Raw genomic sequence first — 12,844 nt, 5'->3', positions numbered from 1 at the left:
TTCATTTTAAAAAGATATTTGTTTTGCTAATTTTTCCCTGTTCGAACAAACTACCGCATAGAACGTAAGTTTGGAGAAAAATTAATGCCCTGTCCTTGGTGGTCGTTTATTTTATTTTGCGACAGCCTACAACTGAGTTGGTATAACATTATGTTCATGGTAATTTATTGATAACAAATCAGAAATGAACTGCTCTTTTTCAATCGCAATGTGCACCGCCGACAACGGCTGTATGGCTGTCTACCGCTGCCACCGCCCCCGCCGTCACATACTGCCTACTATTATATAGGTACGTGAAAAATTCAAAGTTCAAGTAGCTATAATTTTCACACTAGAGGAGTTTTTTGACTTCAGTTTCGTAATCAGCTTAAAAATCACTACAAAATCACAAAAATAAAGGTGTATTGCAAAGTAAATTTGTTCCTTATTTTACTATAAGAATAATTCCACGTGAATACTTACTTGATATTTATCAAGTAATATAGATTCAATCTTAGAAGTCTTTACTAAGTCGTTTATAGGAACTCTTCTTAAATACTGTACTATTTCGTGAGGGTCGTGTGACGGACAACCCAAATCCGCCGCTATTTTGAGCGCAGCGTTTTTGTGTTTCGAATTAAATGCCCAAGGATTAAAAGCACAACCATGTGCATTCATATACATATCTCTTTGGAACACACCTGACAAAGCAACCAGAATTCGAATAAATACGATGATAGTTTAGCAGCCGTAAAGCATAAAAAAACATTTACTTTTCGATAACGGAGAGAGTAGGTATATGATAATTGACCGACGCTGATCCAGCGCTCACGCCAAAAATTGTATGTTATTGGCGTCGCCTCCAAACGCCGATATGTTTTCTTTTACCCACTTAAACGTTAAAAGAAAATTTAACTAAAAAATGATTTGCTTACAAGAACAATTTACCAATCATTTATACCACATTTTTAAAAAAATAAATTTTGCAAATATTTAAACTTTGCAAACAACCAAAAATTAAATACAATTTAAAAAAATGTTAAACATCTTTAAATTTTGACTAAAATTAAAAGCGTGGGCCTTCCATCTACTCTCAAAATAAATGTAAAATTAAGTGTAAAATTTAATAATTTATCGAGTGACTTTGTTGCATAAGTGGGCCTTAGATTTTAGTTAAGTATTAAAGATGTTTAACATTATTTAAAATTGTAGTTAATATTCGGTTGATTTCATAGCACTGACCTTTTAAGAAATGTGGTACAATTAATTGATAAATTATTCTTGTAAGCAAATTAGTTTTTAGAAAAACAAATTTTTTTTAACATCTTATTTTATATTTTTTTGTTAAAAAAAATTACAACATAAAATGTTTAAATTGTTAAACAATCTGGCCGATTATGCAAAATTCTGTAGTTTAATAGTACAATGCAAAATTCTTTCGCAATCGTGTTATTCAAACTATAAAGCTAAAACGTAAAAACTTTATTGAGAACCCAAAATCACTTTTGCATTATATAAATAATCTCAAGTATAAGTATACGATATTCCGTCCATTATGTTGGATTTTCTTATGTAGTCGATTTATTTGCAACATTTTTTTCCTCTGTCTATATACTAATGTCTCTACTGATGTTAATAACCTTCATATTAATTGTTAATGTTAGTGACTACTTAAATACTGTAAATATCTCTGTTGGCGATGTTTTTACCGCATTAAGTAATCTTAATTTTTACCACTTCCAGTAGTCCAAATGGTTTACACCACACTCCATGTTTGTACAGTCCTGTCTATACTCTTTGTCGGTTCCTATCCATATGTTATTTGTGCAATCATTATCAATTGATCGTTTTCCAATCAAGTGAAAGATTTCTTATGTTTAACCAATATTTTAATCTGGAGCTCACAATAATATTACAAATTATAGTCCAATCTGTAAACTCCGACTATTCCAAAATTATTAGAACATTTAATTCTCGAAAAAATGTCCTTGAATATCTCTTCACACATCATTCCTGAACAATTCAACTTTCGTCCAAAAAAATCTACTACTACTAGTTTGGTCACATTTGTTAAGTATCTCACTAACTCAGTAGAGAATGCTAAACAAGTTGACTCGATACATACAGATGCCCAAAAAGCGTTTGATACAGTCAACCACTGTATCCTGATTAACAAATTTAAATTTCAAGTTATTAGAGATTCATTGCTATCCTGGCTTGCCGTTTACCTTAAGGGCATTGTCAAAAAGTTAAAATAAATTATCATATTTCCAGGTTATTTCCTGTTAATTCAGGAGTCTGCCAAGGTGGCCATATCTTATCACTACTCTTTATATTTTTTATTAATGTCATTAAGTATATAATTAAATGGGCTAAAGTTGGCCTATTCGCAGATAAAAACTTTATATACAGGTTCAATTTGTTAATGACTGTTGGAATCTCCAAAACGATATTGTGGACTGGTGTACAATAAATGGTCTTTCTCTAAATTTCAATAAATGACAAATCATTTCTTTTTCGCGTAATCGCAAACCTATTCATTTTGAATATAAAATCATGAATTCAGTACTCCCTATGATAAACTGCATACGCGACTTAAGTGTAATCTTATGTAGTAATTTAACCTATAACAATCGCATTCAAACAATAATTCTTACAGACCAATTGTACCGACTGATTATAACTTGTGGAAGGATATTACACTTAATTTTCATAACATGGTTACTATAAATATACACATTATAAAATATTCTTATCTTAAGTAATAAAAATCAACGATGAAAAAACTCAAATCACAATACGGAAACTCAGTCAAAATTAATCGAATAGTTTTTTTAATATCTAAGTCTGAATTCAATTTTTTTTTATCGATAATATTGGTATTATGCATAATAGAGTCGGTAATTTTAATACACACGACTATTGACTAATTGACTATTTCAACTTTTGTATTATACTGTTCGATATTATTATTTTTTTTTTGTAAGGCATTACATATTACAATACTCCTATTAGCCCGTGACTTTATGGTATATTTGAAATGCTCATGTTTCGTTCGACTATTAAGTCAATTATATAGCATAACAATAATAATAGTTTTATGAGCATAAAAAAGTTCAGATCAACTGAAAACGATAGTATTCAATCATTGTGTTTATTTAATAAGCATCCGCCGGTTTAACAAAAAAAAGACACGGTAGGTATATAATTATTATAATTCAATTGTTATCAGTCAGCAATGTCACAAAAATATTATGTCACTGAAAAAGAGGTAAAAAAAATAGATTAAGTCATTTATATTATTTTTGACCAGTGATGATGTATAACGACGGTAAAAATAATACTGTTTTATTGCCAACTAAGTTTCTCACATAATATGAAACTGAATTAATTGAAGAATAGATTCGCGAGGGTTTTAAGCAACTTTATTTTTCCTATTATATCCTAAAAAAACTAAAAATTAAAACCCCTAGTTCTTACATTATCACCAAACTAAACAAAAATACTTAGCGACTAGCGTTGGCGATTGGTTAAATGGTCAATGGAACTATATAAACTCTTTAAAAGTTTGAAAAATAACATGTAGATACCAGAATTTACAAAAAGTCCAAATATTTTCTTCCAAAATTGATTAAACCTACATAATGTATCCGTAAAACCTAACTATATTGTGTTTACCTTGAAATTAAAAAACTCCACTAGGGACATGTAAAATTAATATTTACTTAATTTGTTAGTAATTTTATATGAACTTACAGCATAAAAGTTTTTGCAAGAGCATTTTAGAAAATTTTTAATGCGCGCATTAGGTATGATATTACAAGTCATAAAATAATTTTTTAGTGCATTTTCCACACTTTTATGTTATTATTAAAATCCCTACCGTATATAACTACTTTAAAGTGAATGCATTTTATCTTGAACGACTACCGACGAGCATAAAAGTATATGTATACAATGTTAGCAGACTTCATAGCCATTTTCAGCTTTTAATTATTGAAATACTACAGCTTTATACATTGTATACTATAATATGCATACAAGTCTTTTAGACACTCATTTGGTGTCATATTTAATGCGCGTATTACTATTAATTATTATAATATGTAAATACTATGTTATAACCGTTTACTAGAGCTTGTATATACCGAGTGATTCTTTAACGTACTACACTATAGTTTACTCTTTAAATAATTACAATTTGTAGTGTTAGTTTTTGAAAACATTTTGATTTATTTTGTAGTACAATATTAGACAATATTCAATTTTTTATCTACCTTAGTATTTGTTAGAGCTTTATCAACTTTTGATAAAGATGATTGAATATTTAAATTAAGAATAGTTTAATGAATAGGTTTAATGACTGTTCAATAACCAATTTCCAATAATTATTTTAAAAGTCATTTAGGTTTAAAATTTAGAGCGGGACATAGAGAGCGGTTGAGAAATGCGTGCAGATAAAAATAACTCTATGGACTGTGGCGAGTGTACAAACAAGTTCTGTTTAATACTTGTTAAAAAATTGATATTAATTTGGAACACGAAAATTAAATACGCCATATCAGTTGATAAATAAGTTTTTGTTGTTTTTAAAATATTTTTATAATTTTATACCTCATATTGTAAGTACAATAGAATCAGTACCACATACTCTATACGATGAATGCGTTACAGTGGTTTCCCTTTAAAGTAAACGACAGAGCGTTAATCATTCGACTGAGGTCGTGCTAGAATTGATGTTCTGGAAACCTCGAACGAGTTAACGTCTTGCTGTTGGTTGTACTCGGCCGCATCCGTCGGTGAAATGAATTTGTTCCGGAATTGTTGTTCGGCCGCCGAAACATTGTCGGGTCTTGTAACCGCATTAACCAGACACCTGGTCGAACAAACCCATTAAAAAGCTAAGAACTCAAAGACACAATATACAATACACAATTACCAGCTAGGTCCTGTGTCAAATCGAGTTTCCAATCGGTTTTCCGTCGAACTAATTGAATTTGAACATTTGGAAAAATATGCTACTTTGCCCGAATCGCCATCGCCCTCCCCGTCCGTTAAGTCACCGTCGTTTTTTTGCCGTTGCCTTGGGCCTGTGCATCCGAGAGAATTTATTTATACACTAGTGTAGATAAAACTTAGTGTCAAAAAAAAAAAATGTATCAATATAACTATAACATAAAATATAAACGTTCTAATATGTATCATTATAATATCATCGACAATACCTCATTCGTCATTGAGCATAAGACCTTCAAACCTAAATTTTAACTTTTTGTAAAATAAGTCTCATGTTGTCAACTAAAATCTAATAAACTTGTTTTACCAACCCGTTCTTGTATACTTAATAACCAACGTTAGAGTTTTAATTTTTGTCGACTTATAAAAGTTACTAAATAACTATTAACTACAAATTTATGACAGACATACATTCGTTTATGGTCGGGTTCTGCGTTTTGTTGCATTCGAAATCGTTCAATAATTTCGTCTGGATTTTTTCCGAAAAGTTCCACCTTTTCAAGGAGGCTTTTACATCCTCAGCTTTGGCGGAAATCGATTCCCCCAACTGCCAGATGTGCAAAAGCAGTTTCCTGTTGGCTTGAATTCGATCTAGAACCTTAGTTTCGACTTGCGAAACACTCTGCGTCTTGTCGAGCCTTTTGTTCTTGAAATCCAATCTTATCGAATGTGCTGAAAGATCGCCAGACGACAACGTATTACCCACCAAGTGACATTTGTCGTTCGATCGAGAAAACCCGAATCTGTCTTTGGTCATTAGTCGGGACTCGTGTCTTTCCAAAGCTGCATTGATATTTTGCATTTGTTTTTCGATGTCATTGGATGCACTGAAATCCCCCTCCCCTCCAAACAATAAGTTTACAAAATTGTGCACCGAAAAAAAAATACAACAAAATATTGTAAAATGTTGGTGTTAACTAAAGGTTCAGTCCATAATATTTATCAGTCAACTTACAAAAAATTGCTGTCACTTTTTTTCAGTGTTAAAGAAATTTCTCTAAATTTCTGTGATATCGATAAACTTTTTAACTATTTTTGTTAAAGACCTTATTAACTTCTAGTTCATAATATGTAATCATATATATGTATATCTTCATAATATTCGTATGAAAAATAACATACTTTTTATATTTCTACCGATACTATTTTAATTAATTTCCCATGGAATTAAACATGTATAACGAATAGATTTACATACGTACGGCACGAGGAAATGAAATTGCTCGTTTGTATTTACCACGAAAATTACAGGTATATCGTATCGATTTTGGACTACACATCATTATGAGTACATATTATTATTTTTTTTTATCGTCGTCGCATCGTATAATACACAAAGCCTCGTTGCATGCATGTATTTATTATTATCGTAGACAATTACTATTTACCATTTATAGGCCATTTGGTCATTGTGTACACTTTCTGAATGGTGCTTATCGTTCATGTTGAACGACATTGCGCTCAAATAAAAATAATAAAGTAAGTAAATTTAACAGTAATGTTGTTATTGTGCATACATATGTGATGTAATGATAGGAATTTGTTTTATTGTATATGTACCGTTCAACGAGACGTAAATAAACATGAAATGATTACATCGCAAACGTTATAATAACTTAGCAACGGACGATTCTAATTATCAGAAAATGGGTTCTTGTACTCAAACAGAAGCCGACGTTTAGTACTAATATAGTATTATTAATATGTTATATAAGACAAAGATTCCTCGTAAATAAATAATACAATTTTAACTATAATCATCATCGAATAACCGTATATATAGGTGGATAATTAATAACGCCTTTGACACCTGGTGGCAAATATATTGATATTACATAACCTTTCTATAGGTGGGTTAATTTTACATTATGTAGCTGTTACGATTTTTAGCACTAGTTAAACGATTATAGTTTGCCCCTACTTTCATCGCGACTGTAAAACTTAATTTTACACAATAACTGAAGCGTGAAAGTCTATTACGACCAGCGTCGGATTGGCTTAAAAAACATTCGGTTCAGTTTTACAAAATACGATTTTATTTGGTCTCAAAAAATACCACAAGTGTAAAGTTGTAGACATTGAAAAAATCATAAAATACCGATATATTATTAATAGTTAATAATTGTTATTTATGACGATTAACAGGTTTTTTTAAATGTGCCTAAATTATAAATTTTTTAATATATTTTTGTCATAAATAAACTTATTATTTTTCAAGGCTTTTCAGTCAACAAATAAGTATAATAATAAAGTATTATTTTATGCAGTAAAGGTTAAATCTAAAATCTGCCTACAAAACACAATGTAAAAAAACATACAGAATAATTATTGGTCGCAAAATTATAGCATCCATCCGGTGTTGAGATTCCAAGTACAACAATTTTATGCATTTGAACTATAGAATACAAAATGTATTTTAAATACTTGATTTCAAATGACGTCTATCTTTGTAAGTACACATAATAATTTATTTGATAATTTATAAAATATATACAGTACAAAAAAAAAATAAAGAACAACATGCTCAGGACCTGCCAATAATAGTTAACCTTTCGCAATATTCAACGTAGAAGAATAGCTATGATGACATTTTATTACGACATCAATCTGTACCTTCTGACATTAGTATATTATGGAGTTATAATAATGTGCTAGGTATATCATAATACGATTTAAAACAATCGTCATAGTGGAATGACGCAATACTGAAATCGATCAAGGTCGAAGATGTACATAATATATAATTGACAGTTTGATATCAAAGAGAGTATCACCATATTGCTGAAATGTCTTATGGTTCTTAATAATAATTTATTATATAGTAAATAGTTTCAATAGGAGGTAACGCGCGCTGTGTCAGTTGAAGACCAATGCAGCGCAACGAGCATAGCTGTTCTCATCATGTTATTCCATAACAGGCTCACGACAGATGATATAATTGACATAGAGGCATTATTATTTTTATACGTTTGGTTAATTTTTGTTCTAAGTAATTGTTCTTAGTATTCGAACTCACGTCTTCGGATCCTTGAGTAAAAACATTATATTACCGCTAATAACACTTGTGATTAGTGTAGAATATTTTTCGTGGCGTGTATTTTGTCGAGACTTAACGACCGTGACCATTGTTCTGACCCATCCATCCTTTTCTACAGATGCATCCATATATTATTTAAAATATGTTTCGAGCATAAAAATTACACGCCATTCTGTATTTTATTATGTATATCATGTTCTTTCAAAATATAAAAATAAAATAACAAATACATACATAGGTACGTGAAATATTTGAATTCATTATAGAGTTAGCTGTACAAATTAAATAACATAGTTTTAAGCAAGCGCAGTACTTGTACATGGCGTGGTTTTGGGATTATAATACTACGAAATTATGATTTATTTAGTGTTTTTTTTTTTTGTTATTATATAATTATAATCATAATAAATAATGAAATTCTATTGTAGTAGTACTGGTATAGGATGTCGATTGTGTTGTTTATATTTTTTTGTAGTATAAATGATTAAATTATAATATCCTAAAGTAAAAAACACTAGAGAATACATTTCTCATGGATGAACATATTCAAGAAATCATCAAGCATTGACAAGCATTAAAGTTCCCTGTCTAGTGGTGAATGTACGCAAACACGCTGACACATTTAACAATAAAGCTACATTTTTGTTGATTGCCTAAAACCATTTATTTTTAATAAGAATGCAAAATAGTGGTATAGTTTTTAACCCCTTCATGCATGACTTTTTATTTTTTTCCCCAAAAAATTTTACTGATTCTAAAATATATCAGGATTATGGGAAAAATAGTAAAAAAATTATTTAAGCAGAACTTCCCCTTAATTTTCCTCAAAGTTTAATTCGTGCCTAATATGGCACAACGCGCACCAAATGTATGTTTGTGCCACTTATGGCCATCATGCATTAAAAAACACAATTTTTGTTTGTGCCATATCTGGAACAATATGCACTCAAAACAAATGTTGTCCCATATTGGGCACACAATAAGTTTTTGTTGTATTTCAAAAACTATTATACTTAAAAAACTGTTCTTACTTTTAAAATATTCTCCACAAAATTCCCTACAAGGTAGTAATTTTTTTTTTCTAAATTCGGTAGTTTTAATTTTTTGTTATGATAGCATGAAAGAAATAATTTTTACCCGACGCGGTGATAATATTTGCAGTTGTTTATTGTTCATCTATAATTTACAATTTTAACGCTAGATGGATGTACTTTACATCAAAATGGGTCAGTTTTTTGTGCCAAATTCGGCCATCTATGCAGTTATGTCATAAATAACAAAGTATAAATAAATAACATAAATAATAAAGCAACAAATAACAAAAAACTAATTTGTGCCATATACGGCACAACATGCACGAAGGGGTTAAGATAAAAAACAATTCTACACTTACTTAAACCAACTCAATATGTATATAGTAAAGATATAAAATCTACTTGAACCCTAAACCATAAAAATTATACACTTCTTGCGTACACGTGTTACAACAACGATGTTGTCATCTTCAGCGCTAACAACAGACTGAGAATCGTTGTCGTAACACGTGTACGCAAGAAGTGTATAATTTTTATGGTTTAGAGTTCAAGTAGATTTTATATCTTTACTATATATTTAACCATAAGTTTGCTTAACAGTTTTTTCTAGATCAATATGTATAGTCTAGCTCACGAAAACCACCACCATTTTTAGATCCAGAATCGTAATCGATTGGTACTTAGGCTGGTCTAAAGTAGAAAAAGTCAACTTCTTTACCTCCGAAACGGGGAAAAAATTTGCCAGTTTTCTTTTAATTACAACTGTTTTTGGAGACTTAGAATTGAATATATTTTAAAATATATTATTGTGGATTTCGTTTTGCTATGTTAATGTATCAAGTATCAACATCGACCAATTTAGTTGAATCTTAAGTTTTATAAACATCGTCTTTCCGCCTTCGCTTTATTTCTCAATAAATAAGTGCTGCATGACTATCATTTATTTTATAAAGAGTCTACGTCTATACTCGGTAAACGATTTGCCGAATTTGTGATTGATTTTTCACTCACCCTCCATTGACTTTATTTTTATGATTTGCTACGTGAAAATATAAAAAGTTTCCGTGTCAATGTTAATCACATTTCAAGTACACAGATGTGGCTGCGGGGTACGGTTAAGACGATAGTATTATTATTTCAGAGGCGGCTCGTCGGTCCCACGCTGTAATGTATATTGATGTTTCGTGGGACGAAATGATTATAGGCCAATATTCCATACTGTATATGTACATATTTATATATATATATATATATTACCGATTTGACGAGTCTTCCCTATGTATATACAACGTTTAAGTGGTCAAGTATATACATACATATATATATAAAACAAGCACAACGACGACAACGTTCGGTGGTTTATTCCCCAGACAGTATGATAAGGGTGGAATATTACTTATATATAGGAGAGGGGACCTCCCCTTTCTAAACTTTATAGCCATTTACTCGTTAACGAATAAAGTATATAAGGAAGTGGCGTGCAAACAGTATTATCATTATGCGTAATGCATATCATATCTACTATATAAGACACGATAGCCGCACCCGATATACCATTCAGAATATTATATCTACTTAATATTATTATTATTCAAATCCATCGTGTTAAAAGTAAACGATGTCATTAGATGGTGCCGGGTGAACCACAGCTCTAAAAAGTATTACATCGTGTTTAAAAAACAATGTAGTGGTACAGTAGCATTAATACATTTTAGAATTTTATATATATTAAAAATACACCATTCCACTTTAAAATCGAGAAGTAAACCCAACAAATTTAACTAAAAATTTTAACTCCTTTTAAAATAGTAAAATCAGCTATAAATTTGTATGATCTATTCTTTAGATCAATAATCAATTATCGTTGACAAACTAAAAAATTACATAAACATTTTTTTCTCAAACTTTTTTTATTATTAAGGAAAGCCAAAAGAAAGGGAAAAATTACACTTTGGCTGTAGTAAATTTCCGAGTTGCTATGTATGAGTGAATCAATAGTCACAGGAAAAATATTTACATTATATTGTTGATTACGATACATGGATAGCAACGTTAACACAATTTAATAGACCAACGGTCAATCCTAATACTCAACATATGATTTTAAGCACGTTATAGCTTTTACAAAGCTTCTATAGATTTTTGTACTACCGCCGTTTACAGATTTCCATCGAAGCGTTTATTTAAAAGTGATGTTATCACTTTCAGTTATATTAAGTATAATTTCTGTAGATCTCTCCCGTTCCAATATAGTCCGTCCCCACCCCTACGTGATTTTATCAAACCAGTTATGTTCAAAAACAATGTGTAAGATTCAAAATTGACATTTATGCAAAATATCAAAAATATATATTACACACATTTTAGATAATTTAGATTTTAGAACATTATGTATATCGTATATATTTAATATAGATGAAAGGAAAGATAAATATCATTATAGGATTAAAGCTCTTTTACGTGCCTATATCAGAAACGTGATTGAAAAAATACTTTATAAATTAAATTCTTAGAGATATTATTATTTGCAAATTAAACTTAAATAAATTAAACCCTTGTATTAAGTATTACCGTTTAATGCTGATTTGTTCTATGTTTGTATATTATTCTATATTATTATAATAATAATAAATATATTAACGTGGAGGTGAGCAATTTTTTTGTGTTAGGACCTTAAGGTGAAACAACTCTTTTTTTGGTTATCTAAAAAAATGATTTTCATGAAGAATGTTAAGTAGTTTCTAATGTTCGACCACTTAACACTTTTACTGTATCGATATCATGCAGGTTGTATAATACCAGCGCTATAGTCTATAGTGTGTACTGTGTGTAGTATAACGTGTACAATATTATGTAGTCTTACACGGGTTTTTTTGTATGGACGACTTCACATAATACTACATTTAAAATGACGTTTATCGTATCAGCCGCTTGTAATAATGTTAAATGATTATAGAACACCTGAGTATATTATAATGAGGTTACGTGTCTACAAAATATAAATAAAGCTTTACCTTGTAAAATTCATATTATGTTGGGTATGCATCTCAAAAAATATAAGCTGTAAGTTTGTACTGATCTATTGCTGAGGTTTATAGCTAAGAGAAATCTTAAATTGCTTTGTAGTTAAAACATCACTTTAACTTTTTAATATCTAAATAGTAATTAGTAGTTGTTTGTTTACTAAGATAGCATATAAACTTTTAAAAAAAATACAAATAAGTGTTTTAAATCATAGGTTCTAGTGTTTGATTAGCTTTGATGCGGAGCCGAGAAGGTATTGGATTTACAATGATTTAAAATAACTATTATTCTGTAGACCGAATTACTTGTATAGCGCCTCTATATATCCGAAGATGTATGTAGATGGTACTTTGGTGGGTCAAAAGTAGAAAAGTCAACAAGTTTATAACATAAAACATTTTCTCAAAAATCTGTAAACAAACTTTTTTTTTCCATACCAGAAACCCCCCTTTCAAAAAAGTGGGGGGGGAAAATACTCTTTAACCGTAGTAAATATCTAGGTTGCTACGTGAGAGTCAACAAGTACCAGAAATATATTTTCATTATATTGTTATTTACGATTTAACAACGGCAATATACCTATTATTAGAGAAAGACTCTACTTTACTCAAGTTGACTCTAGTAGATTATAGAATCAACTCTAATCGTACCCATTAATATTAGCTTATAATATTTTGATAGAAAATATTGTAACATATTTTATAAAAAAAAAATGCCTTCATAATATAAATGTAAAACCTATACGTGAATTAAT

This window comes from Adelges cooleyi, unplaced genomic scaffold (genome assembly GCF_023614345.1).
Source record: "Adelges cooleyi isolate 19-005CV unplaced genomic scaffold, UGA_ACOO_1.1 ACOO_flye_CR_arks_rails_tigmint_CR_PRNA_30, whole genome shotgun sequence".
In the NCBI taxonomy this organism is placed as follows: Eukaryota; Metazoa; Arthropoda; class Insecta; order Hemiptera; family Adelgidae; genus Adelges; species Adelges cooleyi.
This window is presented reverse-complemented; position numbering follows the sequence as displayed.